Source organism: Orycteropus afer, unplaced genomic scaffold, assembly GCF_000298275.1.
Source record: "Orycteropus afer afer isolate SDZICR_OR568_19922 unplaced genomic scaffold, OryAfe1.0 scaffold00154, whole genome shotgun sequence".
Classification (NCBI taxonomy): Eukaryota; Metazoa; Chordata; class Mammalia; order Tubulidentata; family Orycteropodidae; genus Orycteropus; species Orycteropus afer.
The window spans coordinates 2,292,091-2,304,780 of NW_006921741.1; the positions used below are offsets into that span (position 1 = coordinate 2,292,091).

The 12,690-nt window shown below is 39.5% G+C and overlaps 1 protein-coding gene across 1 annotated transcript in view; it reads right to left on the reverse strand.

Annotated features, from left to right (window-relative positions):
• The window catches only part of DLG2 (discs large MAGUK scaffold protein 2), a 1,122,948-nt gene that overhangs the window by 228,403 nt on the left and 881,855 nt on the right, over positions 1–12,690 (reverse strand). The window lies entirely within an intron of this gene.

The window sequence follows — 12,690 nt, forward strand, 5'->3', positions numbered from 1 at the left end:
GCTTGTTAGTTCTTTTGCCAAGCAATGGAGAGCCACACAACGCAAGAAGGATGGAGCACAGAAGGTATATTAGTTTAGGTTTTTTCAGTCACAGATATTCACAAACAGAAAAGGAAAAATCAGTTCCGAAACTTAAGAAGTACACCAGCACCAAATTCTAAACATGTTAAAAGTCAACGAAGGTAGGAGGGAAATGTTTGTGATTATACACAGGCCACCTGAGAGATTACTGTGGGGACAGAAATGTTCTGTATCTTGACTGTGCTAATGAATGCACAAACCTGCACAGGTGATAACGTTGTATAGAATTAAGTACACATGCATATACAGAAGTACAAGTAAAATTGGGAAAATCTGAAAAAGTCAGTGGACTGTATTGATTTCAATATCCTGGTTGTAATATAGGATTTCCAAGCTGTAATCTTTACAGAAGCAAACTACCACAGCTCTCTCCCACCGAGCATCGACTAGTGAGTTCAAATTGTCGACACTCTGGATAGTAGCTAAGTGCTTTACCACTATGCTACGAGGGATCCTTAACTAAAAATAAGAAGTTTATTTTTAAAAAGAGTCGGGGGAAGAAAAAAAAAGCCGATGAAACTCTCAAAGCTGTGGGTTGAGTACAGAGTCCATTTTGCATTTAGGCTGATAGATCAGAGAATCACGTGACAGGTGATGAATAAGGAAGGTCACTTAATTTCATTAAGTTTTTTTCTGCTACTTAGAAGCGAGGATGGTGAGATACTGTCATACATACATGGGCATGTTATCAGGAGGGACCAATCACTAGAGAAGGGCATCATGCTTGGTAAAAGAGAGGGCAGTGAAAAAGAGAAAGATTCTCAAAGAAATGGATTGACAGAGAGGATGCAACAACGGGCTCAAGCATGGCAACGACTGAAGATGGTGCAGGACAAGGCAGTGTGTTGTTCTGTTGCGCACAGGGTTGCTGTGGGTTGAAACCAACTCGGCGGCACCAAAACAACAAAACCAAGTTCTTTCTGTTTGGGTGCTGCTAAAAGTTGACCACTTGGAATCATACCTCAAATTATCCATGTAACATTAGTATATGAAACCCACATGCCAAATGACATCAATTCTAAGATGTAAAATGTATTTAAATATATTCCCATAAATATATTTTGAAAAGGCTGGGGTTAGATAAGGGATAGAGAAATATCTGCACATTAAATATCTTTTAGAAACATTCAAATTTAAAAATGAAGGAGTTATGGGCAATTACATTATTTCTCATGGGAAAATATTTTTGCCATGTGTCAATCCACTAAATTTTTTTTTTTAAAAAAAGTGCAAATAAGTTTTAGATGCTTATTAATACAATCAGCATGTAAAAAGAAATAAACAGCTTTGAAGTTCAGATATTTTTGATCACAACCTAAAAACTATTATTCTCCTTGGGAGAACAATGTCTTACTTCAGGAAAACCCATTAGGTGAAAGAATCAATTTATCAAAAAAATTTGAAAGTGTTAGTTCAAATTATAAATGGCTTTTATTTACAAAGAATTTCAATAGAAGTCCTCAATGCATTTTAAAATGTAGTTTGAGTTTTAATTCAATTTATTAACAACTTTTCATGAAAGCAAGAATGACTGAATGTAATATAAAAATGATGTACTTACAGTGTATATCAAATTCTTTGTTATAAAAGTTCCACAAAATTATATTTATTTTCAATTTACTCAATATCTATTGGTAATTGTAGGATAAAATTTCCAAAAAAGAAAAAATACGAACTTGGTCTTCAGAAAATAGACACCAGGATAATAATCTTTGAACATTAGATATATATACACATATATTTAATATACACATGTATTTAATAAAATTTTAACAGTTGGTTCAAAGTTTCTGGAGCTCAATCAAGGGCTTCCTGTTTCAAACTTAGCTTTGATTAATTAAATCCTCAGTGATTAAGTAAACAAAACACATATTTAAACTAAAATGGATTCTCCATAATTTAAGATATGTTATTTCATTTCATTTCAGCAGAAAGAAAAAATAGTTATTTATGACCATCAATATGATATCATATGCAGATTTAAATCATTTTGAACAAATCTTATTTTCTTGCAATTTAAAAGTCAATTAACATTTATTACCAGCCAGTGGTAAACACTGTGCTCAGTGCTTTATGGTATCATCTCATTTCTTTTTCAAATTACAAAATAGTCTTCGACCTTGGAAAACTTTGAACTATACAAGACGACACAGAATAAAAATTGAGAGCTCCCTTTGTCACTTCTCTCTTTGTCACTTTCACCTCTCTCAACTCACAATACTGTCCTTCCCTGAGCTTATTCCAGAAGTACGTATTTGGTTATGTACATACATATCTCAACTTATTTACATATGCACATTATATATATACGTCACACACATAAGACCATAACTCCATATAAGCTGTCCAAGGTTTCCTGCCTTTTAACAATGTAATTTGAATCTTTCTTACCTTCTATCTATCTGTCTGTCTGTCCGTCCATGTGTAAGTCCAGCTATCCTTATGGGTATTTAGGTCCATTCTGTTTATAATGGTTCACTACTATAAGCTGGGATCTTGGTGTATGTGTGCATATTTCCAGCAAGTTAGCTGAGTGCTGGAGGTGGTTAAAACTTTATAATACAGCCATCTACAGCTCCTGCTGTCGTGGTGGTGTAGTGGGTTAAAGCATTTGGCTGCTAATCAAAAGATCGCTGTTCGTACCCACCAGCTACTCCACAGAAGAAAGATGAGCCAGTCTGCTTCTGCAAAGATTTATAACCTTGCAGACCCAATGAGGGTCACTGAGTTAGAAATGATTCAATGGCAATGTGAGTTTGGTTTTGACAGCCCCCACTAGCATTTCTCAGAGAAGTGATCTGGGCCTGGAACACAAAGGCAGAATTTGGCCTTGTTTGATCTATCTTCCACACTGCCACTTGCTAAAGACCGTATACTACTACCCCTGAGTTGTGCCACTGAATCTCCCGTCTGATCACAGGTCATTCTCCTTTGCAACTTTCAAGGCTTCACTATCTATAGTAAAAAACTGAAATCCTATCCTCCTGTTAAACTGTCCCCTGTTATCTAATTCAATGCCAGTCCCTGAACCTCATTTCACTACTTTGTTACTTTAAATGCTGTACTTAGCACACCAAACTGTAATTATGTGTTCAGTCATCCATCGTCCCCTTAGACTGAGCTCTCTGAAGCAGAAGCCATGTCACTCTCCCTAGAACTCCAAGTTCCTGTTGTTGCTGTTGTTATGTGCCTTCGAGTTGGACGCGACTCATAGCGACCCCTTCTTGGGATTCCCAGGTAATATCACTATGGAAATAGATTGCCCAACCTTCTTTCTGAGGAGCGGGTGGTGGATTTGAACTGTTAGCCTTCTGGTTAGCAGTCAAGTGCCTGAGGCACTGTGCTACCCTTGTTGTTGTGGTTGTTGTTATTTGCCATCGAGTCGGCCCCAACTCATAGCGACCCCTCTTTGGGTTTCCGAGGCAGTATCACTACGGAAGTAGGAATGCCCAACCTTCCTTCCAAGGAGTGGCTGGTGGGTTTGAACCGCCAGCCTTCTGGTTAGCAGTCAAGTGCCTTAGGCACTATGCTACCAGAGCTCCTTAGGTACAAGTAATTTCATGAGAGCAAGAACACTAAGATCTACTTTCCAAATTCTTGGAAACAAACAAGTTCATAGTTGCATAAAATGTTCTAGAGATAAACAAGAAATCAACAGTGTAAACTGTGAAATATAAGTCTTCTTTGTACTTAACACTGCCACATTCATTTCCCCATAATCCCTTCTTTCCTACCCAAGTATTTTATTCACATTGATACCCTTCCCTATAGAACATTTTCCTATCAAATTTCTAATATTCCTTCTCAATTCCAAACCTCTGGAAAACATTTAAATGAGATTTTAAAATGCTCCAAGTTCTACATCATCTAATGGGGAATTCATGTTTACTGAGTACTTGCAATGGGATAGGACCTGGGCTACATACTTGAAAAAATCTATTACTTCTCCTAACAACAAAACTCTGAAATAGGTATATTATTTTAGTGATGAGGAAACAGAGATTGAGAGACGTTAACTTCAACCAAGTCACAGAGTTTCTAGGTAACAGAGCTAATTAGGATGCAGAAATTATTCAATCCTGGGTCTTCATAAGGCCATTTTTGGTTTCATTATACCATAATGCCTCTAAAAACACCACACTTCTCATTTGGAACTTAAAGGCACCTCAATTCTCTCTATCTCCCTCTTCACATCCCCTTCCACTCCTTCTAACTCTATTAGTTATGAGCATGCTGGTCTTCTCTATTGCACTGTATAAGCTCAATACAGAGTGCCTCACTCATCTGTGCTCCCCAAACCTCAGGATCTATCATTCCACCTTATCTATACATAGCACTTGATTTAGGCACTTGGCACATAGCAGTGAACAAAACAGAAGCTGAAGAAGTTTATTTCCACAGGAGGCACTGATAAAGAAAGTACACATCATAATGTTAGGATGGGGAAGTACATTAAAGAAATGGAATCTTATTCTCTTTTGTTTTGCATGAAATAGGTGAGTGGCAAATGCTTTTTAAATTGCTGTTGTGTACCATGGGTTTTCCTTCTGCAACAAAAAGCAAATCACTAAAAACTAATCTTAGATAAATGTTTTAAAGGACTCCCAAAAGTATTACCTCCAACTAGTTTTTTGCCCCTTTATAAACAATAAGATCAATTTATTCTTTTGATTTCCACTTTCTTGAGTATTTAAATTCAATTGTTCCTGACGAGATACATTAATTTTGGGATTGTAACATTTGCTTTCATTTGGATATAAAGGGTCATAATAGTAAAGGGTAAGGTTTAGATTATATATATGGGATCAGAATCCTCAGTCTGCCACCTTTTAGTTGTGCATCACTACAAAAGGATTTAACCATTCTGAGCTTAATTCCCTCATCAGTCAATGGGAATAATAATAGTACCTACCTCAAGATATACCTACTATCTGTCTGTCAGTCTATAGTAATATGATGGCTTATGTGTGGCTATGATGCCAAAAGTTATGCCCCCATTATTTCTAATGCCAGCAGGGTCACCCACAGTAGACAGGTTTCAGTGGAGCTTCCAAACTAAGATATATTAGGAAGGCAGGCCTAGTGATTTACTTCTGAAAATAAGCCAATGAAAACCCTATGGATCTCAACAGAATACTGCACACTACAGTGCTAGAAGAAGAACTCTCCAGGTTTGAAGACACCCAAAATGCACAGTGGCTCAACAGTGGACTTGAGCATACCAAGAATTGTGAAAGCAGTGTGAGACCATGAGGTGTTTCAGTCTCTGGTGCATGGAGTTGCCATAAGTTGGAGCAAACTCAGTGATGATAACAACAACAAAATATGTTGAAAAGATTACAGAAGAGAGTGGAAGGACAAAAAGCTGGCTGTTGGTGAAACGAAAACGAAACCCATTGCCATTGAGTTGATTTCAAACTCATAGTGACCCTATAGGACAGAGTAGAAATGCCCCCAAGAATTCCAAGGCTGTAAATCTTCATGGAAGCATACTGCTTCATATTTCTACCAGGGAGTGGTGAGTGGGTTTGAACTGGCAACATTTTGGTTAGCATCTGAATGCTTTAACCACTATGCCACCAGAATGCCTTTGGCCCTTGTTGTTGTTAGGTGCTGTTGAGTCAATTCTAATCATAGTGACCCTATGTACACAGAATGAAACATACTTGGTCCTGTACCCTCCTCATGAATTTTGCTATGCTTGAGCCCATCGTTGTAGCCACTGTGTCAATCCATCTCTTTGAAGTTCGCCCCCTTTTGCTCTGATGCGCCACTTTACCAAATATGATATCCTTCTCCAGGGAATTGTCCCTTCTGACCACATGACCAAAGTAGGTGAGATGAAGTGTGGCCAATTCTCACTTCTAAGGAGCACTGCTACTGAACTTCTAGGATAGATTTGTTGATTCTTCTGAAAGTCCATGGTATTCTCAAAATTCTTCACACAATTCAAGAACATCAATTCTTCTTCGATCTTCCCTGTTCATTGTTTAGCTTTCACATGCATGTGAGACTACTGAAAATTCCATGGCTTGGGTATATGCACCTTAGTCTTCAAAGTGACATCTTTGTTCTTCAGCATTTTAAAGAAGTCCTTTGCAGCAGATTTGCCCAGTGCAGTATGTCATTTGATTTCCTGACTACTGCTTCCATTGGTGTTGATTGTGGATCCAAGTAAAATGAAATCTTTGATAACTTTATTTTTTTCTCCATTTAGCATGATGTTGTTTACTGGTCCAGTTGTGAGAATATTTGTTTTATGTTGAGGTGTAATCCACAGTGAAGACTGTAGTCTTTGATCTTCATCATAAATGCTTCAAGTCCTTTAAACTTTCAGCCAGCAACGTTGTGTCATCTGCATATTGCAGCTTGTTAATGAGTTTTCCTGCAAGCCTGTAGTCCAACTTCTTGGATTATTTGCCTAGCATACAGGTTGAATAAGTATGGTGAAAAGATACAACCACAATGGACACGCTTCCTGATTTAAACCATGCAGTATCCCCTTGCTCTGCTTGAACAACAGCCTCTTGGTAAATGTACAGGTTCCTCATGAGCACAAATAAGTGTTCTGGGATTCCCATTATTTGCAATGTTATCCATAATTTGTTATGATCCACAGAGTTGACTGCCTCTGCACAGTCAATAAAACACAGGTAAACTGCTTTCTGGTATTCTTTGCTTTCAGCTAAGATCTATCTGAAATCAGCAATGATATCCTTCATTCCATGTCCTCTTCTGAATTCAGCTTGTATTGCTGGAAGTACTCTGTCAATATACTGTTGCAACCATTTTTTAATTATCTTCAGCAAGATTTTACTTGCATGTGATATTAATGATATTGTTTGATAATTGCCCCATTGTGTTGGATCACCTTTCTTTAGAATGGGCACAAATATGGATCTCTTCCAGCTGGTTGGCCAGGTGTCTGTCTTCCAAATTTCCTGGCATAGACGAGTAAGCACCACAACTTATGGCATGCTTGGACTGTGCATGTAGTCATGGCATTGTTCAATAGCCTGCCATGCTCTGCCGACCTTGGGACTTTCAATGGACTTGGATTAATGGCCTGTCATGTGGTTTGGTAATATCGAGACTGTGCCTTTTTACTTGTCAACCTTGGGCTTGTCAGTCTCAGCAGCCAGCAGCTGTCTAAGTGAAGAAAAGCCTTTAGCTTCAGTGGGCTGGGAGCAGAGGCAGAACTGAAGCCAAGGCTGAGGGGGTTTCACCCAGCCCCTAGAGCCTGACACTTTGAACTTGGATTTAAAGCCTCCAAACTATGAGAGAATAAACTCCTCCTTGTTTGAGCCATCCTGTTTGTGGTATATTCTTTTCAGAACAGCACTAGGTAACCAGAACACTTGTTTATGCCAATAAATTTAGAAGACAGCCACCTGGCCAACTGGCTAGAAGAGATCCATATTAGTGCCCATTCCAAAGACATGTGATCCAACAGAACACAGAAATTATCAAACAATATTATTAACATCACACACATAATTTAATAATTGTTGCAGCACATAGACTGTGAACTGTCAGAAATTCAAGGCAGACTAAGAAGAGGACAACATGGAATGAGGGATATCATTGCTAATGGTAGATGAATCTTGGCTGAAAGCAAAGAATACCAGAAAGATATTTACCTATGTTTTATTGATTATGCAAAGACACTCAACTGTGTGGATATAAAAATATTGGTAATATTGCAAAGACTGGAAATTCCAGAAGATTTAATTGTGCTCATGAGGAAAGTGTACATAGACCAAGAGGCAGTTGTTTGAACAGAGCAAGGAGATACTTACTGCATGGTTTAAAATCAGGAAAGGTGTGTGTTAGGCTTGTATTCTTTCACTAAATTTATTCAATCTGTATGTTGAGCAAATAATCTGAGAAGGTAGACAATCTGAAGAAGAATTTGGCATCAGGATTGGAAGAAGACTCATTGACAATTTGCAATATGCAGGTGACACAACCTAGCCTAGCGTATTGAAAGTTTATAGGACTTGAAGTCCCTACTAATGAAGATCAGAGACTAAAGCCTTCAATATGGATTTCACCTCAACATAAAGAAAACATAAAGAAAAATCCTCACAACAGGACCAATAAACAGTACCATTAGAAATGGCAAAAAGATTGAAGTTGTCAAGGACTTCACTTTACTTAAATGCACAATCAACTATTCCACACAGGATCACCCAGCTGCTAAGTAGCAGAGCTGTAATTTGACCTTGGGAAACTTGGTTTCAGATCTCTCATCCTTAAAAATGTCATCCCATCCAAGCCATCCAAGCAGTGTTTTACATTAAAATGGTAGAGGCAGATGAGCAATGATAGTAAATTTGTTATTACTCGGTAGAAGCTATAGAAATATATTTATGTATAGGTTGTCAAATTGACCTGGGTTTAACCTCTAACTTATTATACCACTTATTTACTGTAAAACGGGTTTCTGTATCTGTAAAATGAGTATATAAATATTTACCAAACACTATTGAGAATCTGTGCCTGATTCATAGTATGCATTCCAAAAAATGGTGACTATTTGTCCTACCACCTATGGAAGCAGCAGTCAAGAAATCAAATGACATAATTACGTTGGACAAATTGGCTACAAAAGATCTCCTTAATGGGTTAAAAAGCAAAGATGTCACTTTAGGGACTAAGGTGCACCTGAGCCAAGCTCTGGTATCTTCAATTGCTTCATCTATTTGTGAAAGCTGGACAATGAATAAGAGAGACAGCAGAAGAATTGATGTATTTGAATTATGGTGTTGAAGGAGACTATTGAATACATGGACTGTCAAAAGAACAAATAAATCTGTCTTGGAAGAAATACAGATAGAATGCTCATTAGAAGCAAGAATGGCCAGACTTCGTCTCTCCTACTTTAGTCATGTTATTAGAAGGGACCAATCCCTGGAGGAAGATATCATGTTTGGTAAAGCAGAGAATAAGTATGAAAGGGAAGACCCTCATCAAGATGGCAAACACAGTGGCTGCAACAATGGGCTCTAGCACATCAGTGATTGTGAGGATGGTGCAGGACTGGACAGTGTTTTGTTCTGTTGTTCATATGGTCGCTGTGAATCAAAACTGACTTGACAGCACCTAACAACAACAGCCAAGCCAAAAAGGATTGAGCTACAGATGGTCGTACTTTATGATGTTTGGCATCAGGAAGGATCTACTCCTATGTTGAGCAACTAGTAAGTGACCTCTGAGAGTCTTACCACAAATTAGCAGTGATTAGAGCTTGGGAGAATTGTGCTTAATTCCAAAGCTGCTGCCATGTTTTAGGAATATCAGTGGCCTGATTCCTCAGTACAGTCTGAGGAGACTGGGCTATTATGGGCCCTTGGGAGGGCAGAGTCAACAGTGTCAACAATATAAACTACACAGTCAGGGGCTTTTGCCATACACATACTTCCTTGTAATTTGTCATGAGTGAATGAGGAGACACAGAACACATATCCATCCCACCATACACACAGTAAAGGAGGCATTAGCACCTAGGAAGAGGCTAGAGTTGTTTAACACAGTAGGGTTAAAGCTGTTGCCATGGTATTTTCAATCACCTTTTATGTGTGTGAGAGCTGGACAATGAATAAGGAAGACTGAAGAAGAGTTGATGCTTTTGAGTTGTGGTGTTGGCAAAGAATGGTAAGGGGACCAAAACCAAAAACCAAACTCACTGCTGTGGAGTCAGACCTGACTCATAGCGACCCTTCCTTGGGTTTCTGAGGTGGTATCACTATGGAAGTAGAATACTCAACCTCCCTTCCAAGGGGTGGCTGGTGGGTACCATGGACTGCTAACAGAACTAACAGATATGTCCTGGAAGAAGTGCAGCCCGAATGCTCCTTGGAAGCCAGACTCGCCAGACTTTGTCTTACCTACTTTGGTCACGATGTCAGGAAGAACCATTCCCTGGAGAAGGATGTCACACTTGGTAAAACGGAGGGTCAATGAAGAAGGGGAAGGCCCTCAATGAGATGGACTGACACAGTGGCTGCAATGATGGGCTCAAGTATAACAAGGATCACGAGGCTGGCACAGGATGGGTCAGTGTTTTGTTCTGCTGTGCGTAGGGTTGCTATGAGTCAGAGATGACTTGACAGCACCTACCACAACGACAACAACAACTACTCATACTTTCAAGACTGAGATGGCTTTGCCTTGGATCTGCAGGAAGGATGCAATAAGGTCAATCAGTTATTCTATAGCATGAGTGAGTTGAGGCCATGAGCATGCTCTCCCCCCCCCCCCACGTGAGATAGTGGGCAGCATACCACTCCACAGTTACAACCTGCCCCTCAATTGTCATTTACTAGAGGAAGCAGTGAGGAGAGTGTGGGGTTAAGAGCCCTAGTCTAGGACATCAGCTTCTACTCTTAATACTGTCACTTACTACCAATGGGATGTTGGGAAGTTACTGACCCTCAGTTTTCCTCATCTGCAAATTGTGAGGTTCCCCTCACAAAATGACTATAAGGATCAAAATGATATTTGACATGAAACGTTTTATAAAACGATTGTTGCTGTTTTTACTATGGCATCTTCTGTCAGGACAAACCCATATCCAGTTCTTAGTGACACTCATAGGGGAAACAGTAGCACTCGATTCCTATTTGCTTATCAAAAACATGCTTTTAACAACTAGTAAAAATCACTTGGTTGTAAGCAGGGTTCTGCACACCTAAGAGGCAGTGGCTAACTTCTGGAGAGTTACCTGTTTCCACACTACAGGGGAACTAGTTTGAGGAGACCACATGCTACACATCTCAGAAGTGATCCTTTTAATAGATCTGAAGTAGAATTTCTTGGTGATTTATAAACTAAGGAAGTCTAAACTTTCCAATAGGGCTGGGGTTAATATTAATGGTATGCAGTTTATGGGGGTCACAATATTATTTAACAATGCTGAGGGACACAACCCTCAATACCACTGGGGTCCAACTTTTCTTAGCACAACATCTGGCCACCACATCCATTTCTTTGGGAAAAACATCCTTATTTGATTTATTCAGCAAATATTTCTTGAAGGTTTATTGTATTTCACTAGACAGATCCTTGCCTTGAAGGGCTGGTAGGCTGGTACATAGCTGCCATAAATTTTCTAGTTTCTTCTTATGAATGTAAAAAGAGCATCTGTTATTTAAAAATCAGCTTCCTGTAAGGAGTATCAAGTGCTTTCTGGATGGTAATGAGAGACCAATAAGCCTTCCTATGGTGGGTAGAAGCAAGCATAGTCAGACCCATGTGACAATGGGGCAGGTTAAGTCTTTATGAAAGACCACCTAGTTACTGGTAGAACTAGAGTAACAACTAGAGTTCCAAAGTGGTACATTGGAATCAGAATTGCTGGATTGGAGTCCTGGCTCTGAATGTTGGCAAAATCCCTTATTCTGTCAGATATATGGTTTCCTCAGTTATAAAATGGGGAGAGATCATCCTTGCCTCTTTACAAACTTGTTCTAATATCTAATTTAAATTTACTTTTCATGATTCTACACAGTATTGATTTTAAACAACACTATCATTTGACTATGTAAAGGCATTTGAATTTGTGGATCATGACAAATTATGGATAACATTGAGAAGAATGGGAATTCCCGAGCACTTGATTGTACTCATGAGGAATCTGTACCTTGACCAGGAGGCTGTCGTTCGAACAGAACAAGGGGACACTACATGGTTTAAAATCAAGAAGGGAGTGCGTCAGGGTTGTATTCTTTCTCCACACTTATTCAATCTATACGCTGAGCAAATAATCCGAGAAGCTGGACTATATGAAGAAAAACGTGGTATCAGGATTGGAGGAAGAATCATTAACAACCTGAGATATGCAGATGATACAACTTTGCTTGCTGAAAGTGAGGATAACTTAAGGCACCTACTGATGAAGGTTGAAGAATACAGTCTGCAGTATGGATTACGTCTCAATATAAAGAAAACAAAAATCCTCACAACTGGACCAATGAGCAGCATCACAATAAATGGAGAGAAGATTGAGGTTGTCAGAGAATTCACGTTGCTTGGTTCTACAATTGATGCCAACGGAAGCAGCAGTCAGGACATTAGACGACGTGTAGCATTGGGAAAGTCAACTGCGAAGGAACTGTTTCAAGTGCTGAGGAGCAAGGATATCTCCTTGAGGACTAAGGTGCGCTTGACACAAGCCATGATATTTCCAATCGCCTGGTATGCATGTGAGAGCTGGACAATGAATAAGGAAGACCGAAGAAGAGTTGATGCTTTTGAGTTGTGGTGCTGGCGGAGAATGCTGAAAGTACCATGGACTGCAAAAAGAACTAACAGATCTGTCCTGGAGGAAGTGCAGCCAGAATGCTCCTTGGAAGCAAGAATGGCCAGACTTATCTCACCTATTTTGGTCATGTTGTCAGAAGGGACCATTCCCTGGAGAAGGATGTCATGCTTGGTAGGGTGGAGGGTCGACGAAAGAGAGGGAAGCCTTCAACGAGATGGATTGACACGGTGGCTGCGATGATGGGCTCAAGTATAGCAAGGATTGTGGGGCTGGTGCGGGATCGGGCAGTGTTTCGTTCTGCTGTGCATGGGGTCGCTATGAGTCGGAAACAACTCGACGGCACT